This window comes from Lithobates pipiens, unplaced genomic scaffold (assembly GCF_037356315.1).
Source record: "Lithobates pipiens isolate NorthernLeopardFrog02 unplaced genomic scaffold, aLitPip1_a1.2 Scaffold_23, whole genome shotgun sequence".
In the NCBI taxonomy this organism is placed as follows: domain Eukaryota; kingdom Metazoa; phylum Chordata; class Amphibia; order Anura; family Ranidae; genus Lithobates; species Lithobates pipiens.
This window is the reverse complement of record NW_027507785.1, coordinates 53,230,009-53,241,286: the sequence shown is the minus strand read 5'-3', so window position 1 is coordinate 53,241,286 and position 11,278 is coordinate 53,230,009.

Sequence of the window (11,278 nt, the reverse complement as noted above, 5' to 3'; positions counted from 1 at the left end):
GTCCCGGTCTCTGTGGTTCATTGGGGGTCAAAGGGAGATAGTGGGTGCCGGTCTCTGTGGCTCATTGGGGGGTCAGCGGAAGATAGTAGGTGCCGGTCTCTGTGGCTCATTGGGGGTCAGAGGGGGATAGCGGGTCCCGGTCTCTATGGTGCGTCTGGTGGGGTGGGGGGGGGGGGGACATGGCCGAAGCTCTGGACTGTAGCTGCTTCTACGTGATCCGAGTCAATAATCCTATAACGCAGAGACTCGGCTTACATGGACGGCTTAAACATCTGACCCTCCTCTCCCTGCCAAATACACAGATTATACCGAGCAGCTACAAACGCTTCTGTGTGCCGCCTAACACTGAGCTGAGTGTGCGCCGTAATCGCCAAGCTCAGGAGCGAAGGGGAAAGGCCTTTTCAGGGGTCATCTGCAGTAACATTTATATCAGGATACAACCATAGGAAACATAAAGGATAATGTATCTTGTAACTGGGATGTGTTTAACCCCCTTTAGGGGTCCAACACATGTGTGTGGCGGCAAAAGGGGCGGGCTTTAACACACACGCGGCACTTTTGCGTCACTGAGCGGCCGAGGTTTACGTGCCCAGAGCGCGTGTACTGCGCACTCCCAGCACAGAGACCGAGCTGTCAGAGACTAAGGAAGATATTACAGTCCTATAGCTAGATGTCAGTCCCATACAGGACAAGTTGTTCTAGAATCAAGACTACATGCTACCTGTTCATTCTGTGTTTAGCTCAGGCAAGTTCAATTCAGCAGACTGCAGTATTTTCTATGTAGCAAAAAACTGTGAAATGTATTTATTTATTTTTGCCAGTGATACAATGTATCAAAATCCTGGAGAGAATGACAACGTCATAGAAAGATATATATTAGTCTATAGAAAGTTATACAGTGTCTTGAAAAAGTATTCATACCCCTTAAAAAATTTCCACATTTTATCGTGTTAAAACCAAAAACACGTATTTTATTGGGATTTTATGTGATAGACCAACACACAGTGGCACATAATTGTGAAGTGGAAGGAAAATGATAAAGGGTTTTCCAAATGTTTTACAAATAAATATGTGAAAAGTGTGGGGGGTACATTTGTATGGCGCCCCCCGGAGTCAATACTTTGTAGAACCGCCTTTCACTGCAATTACAGCTGCAAGTCTTTTTGGGGATGTCTCTACCAGCTTTGCACATCTAGAGAGGGACATTTTTGCCCATTCTTCTTTGCAAAATATCTCAAGCTCTTTTGTGAGCAGCAATTTTCAAGTCTTGCAACAGATTCTCAATGTGATTTAGGTCTGGACTGTGACTGGGCCATTCTAACACATGAATATGCTTTGATGTAAACCATTCCATTGTAGCTCTGGCTGTATGTTTCCAGTCGTTGTCCTGCTGGGAGGTGAACCTCCGCCCCAGTCTCAAGTCTTTTGCAGACCCTAACAGGTTTTCTTCTAAGATTTCCTTGTATTTGGCTCCATCCATCTTCCCATCAACTCTGACCAGCTTCCCTGTCCCTGCTGAAGAAACTAATTCCCACCACATGATGCTGCCACCACCATGTTTCACGGTGGGGATGGTGTGTTCAGGGTGATGTGCAGTGTTAGTTTTCCACCACACATAGTGTTTTGCTTTTAGGTCAAAAAGTAGAATTTTGGTCTCATCTGACCAGATCACCTTCTTCCACATGTTTGCTGTGTCCCCCACATGGCTTCTCACAAACTGCAAACAGGACTTCTTATGACTTTATTTCACCAATGTCTTTCTTCTTGTCACTCTTCCATAAAGGTCAGATTTGTGGAGAGACGACTAGTGATGGCCGAACGGTTCGCCCGGCGGTCGTTTCGCAGCGAATTTCGGACGTTCGCGGTCCGCTCGTTCGGCGGACTATTGGCGTCGTTCGCCCCGGCGGACCTTCGTGTTTAATGTGTAAAAGAACTTTGACCTATGATGACACATCCATCATAGGGTACAGGACAGCCAATTGAGACATGACAGCACATGGACACTTGGACATTCCCCCTAACCTATAAATACACCCGATCCGGCGGCCATTTTACATTCTTTCTTCTGTCACTATAGGGAAAGGTTGCTGTGTGGAGCAGGGACAGATAAATCGCTAGCTATTTGGTACACAAAAGTTCTTTTCAGGACTGGTATAGGTGTTAGGTGGATATAGGTTTGCTGTGCTACTGATTCTTGCAGCAGCCTGAGTGTCTTTTGTCAGTTTAGAGAAAGGGACAGGACGGTGTATGCTACAGGGACAGCCAGATTAGTCTTTCATCATCATCATCATCATCATCATTAGCTGTTACTATCAGGTCCACAAAAGAGCTATTCCAGTAACCACTAATCGTTCCAGTCTCCTCTTTTTTTGCCAGTTTGTATGGGTACAGGAAGGAAGCAGTGTGTCAGGCAGTGAGGGTCAGTTTAAAAAGTTGCTGTTACTATTAGTTCCACAAAGGTTCTTTTCAGGACTGGTATCAGTGGTATGGTAATAGGCTTGTACACGTATAATATTCTTTCTTCCAAATATAGAAAGGATATTATACTTGACTGCTGCCCTTCTGCTGCAGTCTGCTAATCATTCACAACTCACTTGTTCCACAAAGCTCTTTATCAGGACTGGTAACTTGGTCTGTGTAGGGTGCTACAGTACATAGGGTTGAGTGCGGTACAGTCTGCTGTTCTGTAAGGACCGCTATCGGTCCACAATAGATAGGGTTGAGGTGCACCACTGCTGACCGCTGCCCTATACTGCAGCAGTCCTTCATTGGTATAGGGACTGACGTACAGTCTGCTAATCACTAACACACAACCTGCTTGGTCCACAAAAGTGTATATATGCCCCTACCCTCCTCTTTGAAGAGGTTGAGCGGTGTCATATTTCTACTGGGGCTGCTTATGAGGGGATCACACCATCCCTGTGCTGTGCTGACTTCCTCCTGGGGGTTCTTATTATGAGGGGATCACACCATCCCTGTGCTGTGCTGAGTTTCTCCTGGGCCTGCTTATTATGAGGGGATCACACCATCCCTGTGCTGTGCTGACTTCCTCCTGGGGCTGCTTACGGTGCTGCTGTCAGTGCTGTATATCACGGTGCTGGTGTGAGTGCTTAATGTCACGCTGCTGCTGTCAGTGCTGTATATCACGGTGCTGATGTCAGTGCTGTATGTCACGCTTCTGATGTCAGTGCCCTCTATCACGGTGCTGCTGTCAGTGCTGTATATCACGGTGCTGATGTAAGTGCTGTATGTCACGCTTCTGATGTCAGTGCCCTCTATCACGGTGCTGCTGTCAGTGCTGTATATCATGGTGCTGATGTCAGTGCTGTATGTCACGCTTCTGATGTCAGTGCCCTCTATCACGGTGCTGCTGTCAGTGCTGTATATCACGGTGCTGATGTCAGTGCTTAATGTCACGCTTCTGATGTCAGTGCTCTCTATCACGGTGTTGCTGTCAATGCTGTATATCACGGTGCTGGTGTGAGTGCTTAATGTCACGCTGCTGCTGTCAGTGCTGTATATCACGGTGCTGATGTCAGTGCTGTATGTCATGCTGCTGATGTCAGTGCTCTCTATCACGGTGTTGCTGTCAGTGCTGTATATCACGGTGCTGATGTCAGTGCTGTATGTCACGCTTCTGATGTCAGTGCCCTCTATCACGGTGCTGCTGTCAGTGCTGTATATCACGGTGCTGATGTCAGTGCTGTATGTCACGCTTCTGATGTCAGTGCCCTCTATCACGGTGCTGCTGTCAGTGCTGTATATCACGGTGCTGATGTCAGTGCTGTATGTCACGCTTCTGATGTCAGTGCCCTCTATCACGGTGCTGCTGTCAGTGCTGTATATCACGGTGCTGATGTCAGTGCTGTATGTCACGCTTCTGATGTCAGTGCCCTCTATCACGGTGCTGCTGTCAGTGCTGTATATCATGGTGCTGATGTCAGTGCTGTATGTCACGCTTCTGATGTCAGTGCCCTCTATCACGGTGCTGCTGTCAGTGCTGTATATCACGGTGCTGATGTCAGTGCTTAATGTCACGCTTCTGATGTCAGTGCTCTCTATCACGGTGTTGCTGTCAATGCTGTATATCACGGTGCTGGTGTGAGTGCTTAATGTCACGCTGCTGCTGTCAGTGCTGTATATCACGGTGCTGATGTCAGTGCTGTATGTCATGCTGCTGATGTCAGTGCTCTCTATCACGGTGTTGCTGTCAGTGCTGTATATCACGGTGCTGATGTCAGTGCTGTATGTCACGCTTCTGATGTCAGTGCCCTCTATCACGGTGCTGCTGTCAGTGCTGTATATCACGGTGCTGATGTCAGTGCTGTATGTCACGCTTCTGATGTCAGTGCCCTCTATCACGGTGCTGCTGTCAGTGCTGTATATCACGGTGCTGATGTCAGTGCTGTATGTCACGCTTCTGATGTCAGTGCCCTCTATCACGGTGCTGCTGTCAGTGCTGTATATCACGGTGCTGATGTCAGTGCTGTATGTCACGCTTCTGATGTCAGTGCCCTCTATCACGGTGCTGCTGTCAGTGCTGTATATCATGGTGCTGATGTCAGTGCTGTATGTCACGCTTCTGATGTCAGTGCCCTCTATCACGGTGCTGCTGTCAGTGCTGTATATCACGGTGCTGATGTCAGTGCTTAATGTCACGCTTCTGATGTCAGTGCTCTCTATCACGGTGTTGCTGTCAATGCTGTATGTCACGGTGCTGATGTTAATGCTTTATGTCACGCTGCTGATGTCAGTGCCCTCTATCACGCTGCTGATGTCAGTGCTGTATATCACGCTGCTGATGTCAGTGCCCTCTATCACGGTGCTGTTGTCAGATGCCTCTATCACGGTGCATGTGTCATTGCTGTATGTGACGCTGCTGGTGATCATCTCCTGCACCCTCTTCTTTGCCTACCCTGGTCCCTGACCTTCCCTCTCCTCCATTGCCTTCATGCGCTCCACAGTCCTGAATTGTCACAACAATTTCCCATATAAAAAAAGAATGCTTGTAGTTATCGATCCCAAATTCACCTCATACATGTATTATGTCATTGGCCATGTGGTGGGACTATGATTTCCCTGCTAATAATTACCTTGTGGCTGCAAATTTGACCTAAAGGTTTGCAAAGTTCGCCTCCCATTGAAGTCAATGGGGCCCGCCGCGAACGTTCGGTTTCGCAAACGGTCGGCCTCGTTCGCGGTCCGCGTTCGCGAAACGTCCCGTCGGAAGTTCGTCCATCACTAGAGACGACTAATAGTTGTCCTGTGGACAGATTCTCCCCCCTGAGCTGTGGATCTCTGCAGCTCCTCCAGAGTTACCATGGACCTCTTGGCTCTTCTCTGATGAATGCTCTCCTTGCCCGGCCGGTCAGTTTAGGTGGACGGCCATGTCTTGGTAGGTTTGCAGTTGTGCCCATACTCTTTCCATTTTCCGATGATGGATTGAACAGAGCTCCGTGAGATGTTCAAAGCTTGGGATATTTTTTTTATAACTTAACCCTAAATTGGTCCTAGTATATGAATGGGGACCTTGGATTGTGGGCTCCTTGAGGGTAGAGACCAATGTGAGTGTGCAATGTACAGGGATAGGGACAATTGCAGACACTCACTCAGGTTGAACTGGATGGACTGGTGTCTTTATTCAACCTTACTGACTATGTAACTATGTAGCCCTGCTTTATACTTCTCCACAACTTTATCCCTGACCTGTCTGGTGTGTTCCTTGGCCTTCATGATGTTGTTTGTTCACTAAGATTCCCTAACAAACCTCTGAGGGCTTCACAGAACAGCTGTATTTATACTGAGATTAAATGACACACAGGTGGACAGGGGGCTGAATACAAATGCCCCCCCCCCCCCCCCCCCACACACACACTTTTCAGATATTTATTTGTAAAAAAAATTGAAAACCAATTATCATTTTCCTTCCACTTCACAATTATGCACCACTTTGTGTTGGTCTATCACATAAAATCCCAATGAAATACATTTACGTTTTTGGTTGTAACGTGACAAAATGTGGAACATTTCAAGGGGTATGAATACTTTTTTCAAGACACTGTATCGCTTTAGACTAATATATATATTTCCATTTCAAGGGGTATGAATACTTTTTCAAGGCACTGTAAATCACATGCAGGACAGGCTGATCTAGAATGAGACTACATGTCACCTGTTTATTCTGAGTTTAGCTCATTTATAAGAAAAAACTGAAAACATTTTTTTTTTTTTTTTTGTTCTGCCAGTGATACAATGTAACACAATTCTAGGGAGAGGAAGATGCTATAGAAAGATTTTAGTGTATAGACAGAAGAAATAAGTCGCATAGAGGACAGGCTGTTCTAGAAAGCCTTTGCGGAGTACACAAGTCTATTTGCCTTTAGCTAATCACCCCCAATGTAACAGAGCTGTAGGGAGAGATGTAAATAGATTACCATACTGGACAAGCTGTTCCGAGATCAAACGACATGTCACCTGTTCATTCTGAGTTTAGCTCCTTCCAGGTTCAATTTGGCAAACTGCAGTATTTTTCTATGTAGGAAATAAAACATAAAATGTTATATATATTGTTTTGTCAGCGATACAATGTAACACAATTCTGCGGCTAGAAGGAGGATGTTATAGAAAGATATTGAAATAAGTCACAATGCAGGACAAGCTGTTCTAGGATGAGACTACATGTCACCTGTTCATTCTGAGTTTAGCTCCCCTCCAGTTCCTTTCTGCAAAATTGCTTTATTTTTCTGTGTATTAAAAAAGAAAAGTCAGTAGTAATTTTCTGCTTTTTTTTTGTTTTTGTTTTTTTTGCCATTGATGCAATAGGGGTTGATTTACTAAAAGCAAATAGACTGTGCACTTTGCCCCCCCCCCCGTGTTTTAAGCTCTGGAGCAATTGTACAGTATGTTTGCTTTTAGTAAACCAACCCCTACAGAACTGTAGGGGGGAGAGATGTAAATAAGTCACCTACTGGACAAGCTGTTCTAAGATGTTCTAACTACATGTCACCTGTTCGTTCTGTGTTTAGCTCCCTGCAGGTTCAATTCAGCAAACAGCAGCATTTTTCTATGAAGGAAAAAAAAAACCTGTAAAAGTTATTATTTTTTGTTGTTGTTGTTTTTGCCAGTGAAACAGAATTCTGGGGAGAGAGGGAGGGTGCTGTTTAGCTCCCTGGCAGCACGTTCAAGTCAGCAAACTGCTGTATTCAAAAGAAAAACCGTAACGTTTATTTTTTATTTTCTGTTTGTATTACTAGCAAATAATAATAAAAAAAATAAATCTAACGGAATCATTGAGAGAGAGGAGAGAAGGAAGATGCTGTAATAATATATTACAGTCTATAGATGGATGTTTGATCATGGACAAGCTGTTCTGGGGCTACATGTCACCTGTTCATTCTGAGTTTAGTTCCCTGTAAGTTCAATTCAGCAAATAGAAGGATACTATTGTGAGCGCACGGGTGCCCCCCCCCCCCCCCAACACCACTGCTCTCTCTATCCATGCGCCCTTAAAGGACGCAGGGTGCATTAATTCCTATGGCATGAGTGTGTTTTTTGAAGCACTTGATTAGAGCCAGAGGCTCTAATAGGCTTTAAAAAGGATGGGCTCAGGGTGCAGAGCACTGTGTCCCGATCCCACCCAGTTGTGTGACGATAGCGAATGAATTTTCTCTATTTTCACACTAAATTCTCTCCCTGCCAATCAGGAAGCAGGTGCGAGACCTGTTGTCCAATTGGTCAAAACGTCAGAAGATCCTCTTGGCTGCCTGATGTGAAGCCAGGGAGGAAGTCGCTGGAGCCAAAAAGAAGCCTGCCAACTAGCGCCACCCGCCTCTAACCTTGAGCCGCTGCCCAGACCTCGCACCCGCTAGCCTGGAGCCGCTGCCCAGACCTCGCACCCGCTAGCCTGGAGCCGCTGCCTGCACCAGCTAGCCTGGAGCCGCTGCCCGCACCCGCTAGCCTGGAGCCGCTGCCCAGACCCCGCACCCGCTAGCCTGGAGCCGCTGCCTGCACCAGCTAGCCTGGAGCCGCTGCCCACACCTGCTAGCCTGGAGCCGCTGCCCACACCTGCTAGCTTGGAGCCAGCTAATGACGGTGGCTGGGAAGGGGTTAAATATCAGGGCCGATCAAAGGGTTAACCGTGTGCCTAGCTTGTGCTGCCTAATGTGAAGCCAGGGAGGAAGTCGCTGAAGTCAAAAAGAAGCCTGTCAGCTAGCGCCACCCACCTCTAACCTTGAGCCGCTGCCCAGACCTCGCACCCGCTAGCCTGGAGCCGCTGCCCAGACCCCGCACCCGCTAGCCTGGAGCCGCTGCCTGCACCAGCTAGCCTGGAGCCGCTGCCCACACCTGCTAGCTTGGAGCCGCTGCCCACACCTGCTAGCTTGGAGCCGCTGCCCACACCTGCTAGCCTGGAGCCGCTGCCCACACCTGCTAGCTTGGAGCCAGCTAATGACGGTGGCTGGGAAGGGGTTAAATATCAGGGCCGATCAAAGGGTTAACCGTGTGCCTAGCTTGTGTTTATGTGTACTGTGTGCGGTGCATTTACTAAATGATGCGCTTTGCAGGGACACAAAATTCAGCACATCCCCGCTGACAGAACGGAGCTCTACCTTGTTTACATAGGTAGAGCTCCGCCCAGTGTGTCTCCTCGCCAATCAGCAGGTGCCAGCGTTCATCCATTGGCTGGCATCCGCTGATCGCCTTGTGCTGTGACTTATCACAGCACGAGGGGCGCAGGCGCATGCCCACTAACCGGGAGAGTGCATAGGAGAAACACTTTGCCTCCGTGTAACAGCGTTACGCAGTCAACAACTAGTGGTTAACTGCTCCCAAGATCCAACCCCCTGTTGCATCAGGGCCGAGGGCTCTTGAGAGGAGTAGAGAGTCCGAGTGCTGGGATGTTTTCAGGAATCTATGTACAGCACCCTGCCGGCTCCTTCCGCCAGCCACAATCTGCCTGCATTGCATAGAGAAGCAGTGATGACATCATTGGGTCTAAAATACATGTACTGACAACAGAGAGGTCTTATGTAAAAAAAATGTCATTAGCATGTTGATGAGGGTGGAAGGGAGGAATCAAGGGAAGCAGATTAAATTTCAGCTGCCACTAGAATAATGCAGCAGTGAAAGATATAAGAGCATTAGAGGAGAGAGGGGGATGTATAACCAAGTAAAAGCATGTAAGGGTATGATTAGTCAAAACTATTTTTGTTTAGTAAATCCCTAAATGTATTGTTTGGCTGCCCCCTTGGAAGGATTTGCTTTCATTTCCTGTGTTGGAGACACAACAGGAAGTGAGGCGAAATCTTTGCCAAGTGAGGAAAATCATCCAGAAAAAGTCTCTCCTTTTTTGGAAACCTTTTATTCCTGTTTTGGTGACAATTGAAACCTTTGGATCTGCCATTACTTTCAGTCCACCTCCCAACTTTCTGAGATGGGAATGAGGGACACCTATTAGAAAAACTATGTAGACATAGGACACACCCCCTGCCACCCCCCTTAAAGGAGAATTGCACAAAAAAAAAAAAAGATTGGTTAAACCCACAAGTGCTTTTTTTTTTTTTTTTACCACTACTATTCCTTTATATTGGCTTTTTAAATTTACAAATGCAACAATTTAGAAATTGGATGAAAGGTTTAGAAAGATAAAAAAGTGCATTTTATTTACAGCTATATAGATAGGGGGAAAGAGGGACAGAGGGACTTTGCTCCAAATAAGGGACAGTGATGCAAAATCAGGGACAATCCCACAAAATCAGGAATGGCCCCGCAAAATCAGGGACGGCCCTGCAAAATCAGGGACGGCCCAGCAAAATCAGGGACGATCTCGCAAAATCAGGGACAGTCCCGCAAAATCAGGGACAATTGGGAGCTAAGCTTTCAGTCAGGGGCGGACTGACCATTCAGCCGCTCGGGCACTGCCCGAGGGCCCCAGGCCACTAGGGGGCCCCATCAGGGTTGCCATCCTCAGTAAAACCAGGGACAGTATGTAAAAATCCTCTCCAGTACCTTCTCAGCCAATAGAAACATGTCTGTGTATACTATGTGTACATGTATGTGTATACTGTGTGATTGTATACTGCGTGTGTGTGTTTTTGTATACTGTGTGGCTCCATAATCTCTGACTGCCTGGGGGCCCCATGAGTTGTCAGTCCGCCCCCGCTTTCAGTCCCAGTGACATGGCAGCATAGGTGTGCGTAGCGTATTGCATTAGGGGGTGCACCCCAAAGCTCAAACACCCAATCCTTTTCTCTGCAGCATCAGCTACATGAGACAGTGAATGCATGGGAAGTGCTCTGTGCAGAGCGGCTTCCTGTTCATTCACAAACTGAAGCATAGTAAACAATTTACTATGGTTCAGTTATGAATGAACACAGTGAGTAAGTGTGTTCATTCAGTAAAGGGAGGGGCTGGTAAATGACACATTGATCAGCCTTTTCCCACGCGGTGCTCCTGGCTCCTCCTCTTCTCAAGTGCCCCCTCGGAGAGCATTTCATGGGGGCCCCCGTGTGGGCCCGCCCCTGAGTCCTGCTGCTACGTCCATTGGCACAGACAGCAGGACTCGGCTCCACCCCCAGCTCCCGTGTCACTGGATTTGATTGATTGCAGTGGGAGCCAATGGCTGCTGCTGCTGTCAGTCTATCCAATGAGGACCACGGCTGGAGCTGCTGGGCTTGTTCTCGTCGCTGGAATAATCGGATTCAGGTAAGAAAAGGGGGGGCTCTGGGGGGAGCTGCAGTACGGAAGGTTTTTCACCTTAATATATAGAATGCATTAAGGCGAAAAACCACAAGATTTTACAACTCCTTTAACTGACAATCGTGCAGTCATGTGACGTTGTACCCAAAGAAAATTGATGCCCTTTTTTTTTCCACAAATAGAGCTTTCTTTTGGTGGTATGTAATCACCTCTGCAGTTTTTAGTTTTTGTGCTATAAACAAAAATAAAAAAATAATTGAAAAAAACTATTTTGAAGAACAAAAAACAATATTTTTTATTTTCTGCTATAAAACATATTCAATAAAAAATAAAAAAATAAAAATTTCTTCATCAGTTTAGGTCAATATGTATTCTGCTACATATTTTTGGTATAAAAAACAAACTCCCCAATAAGCGTTAGGGATGCGCGTCTTGACTGGTCTCACAGTTCAATTGGATTACGATGATCTTGTCCACGATTCGATTTGATCCCGCGATGCATCACGATTAATGCACAAGTGTGCATGGTTAAAAACTTTTAAGCCAAAAATTCAAGCGGTCAGGAAAACAAAATTTTCCTCCA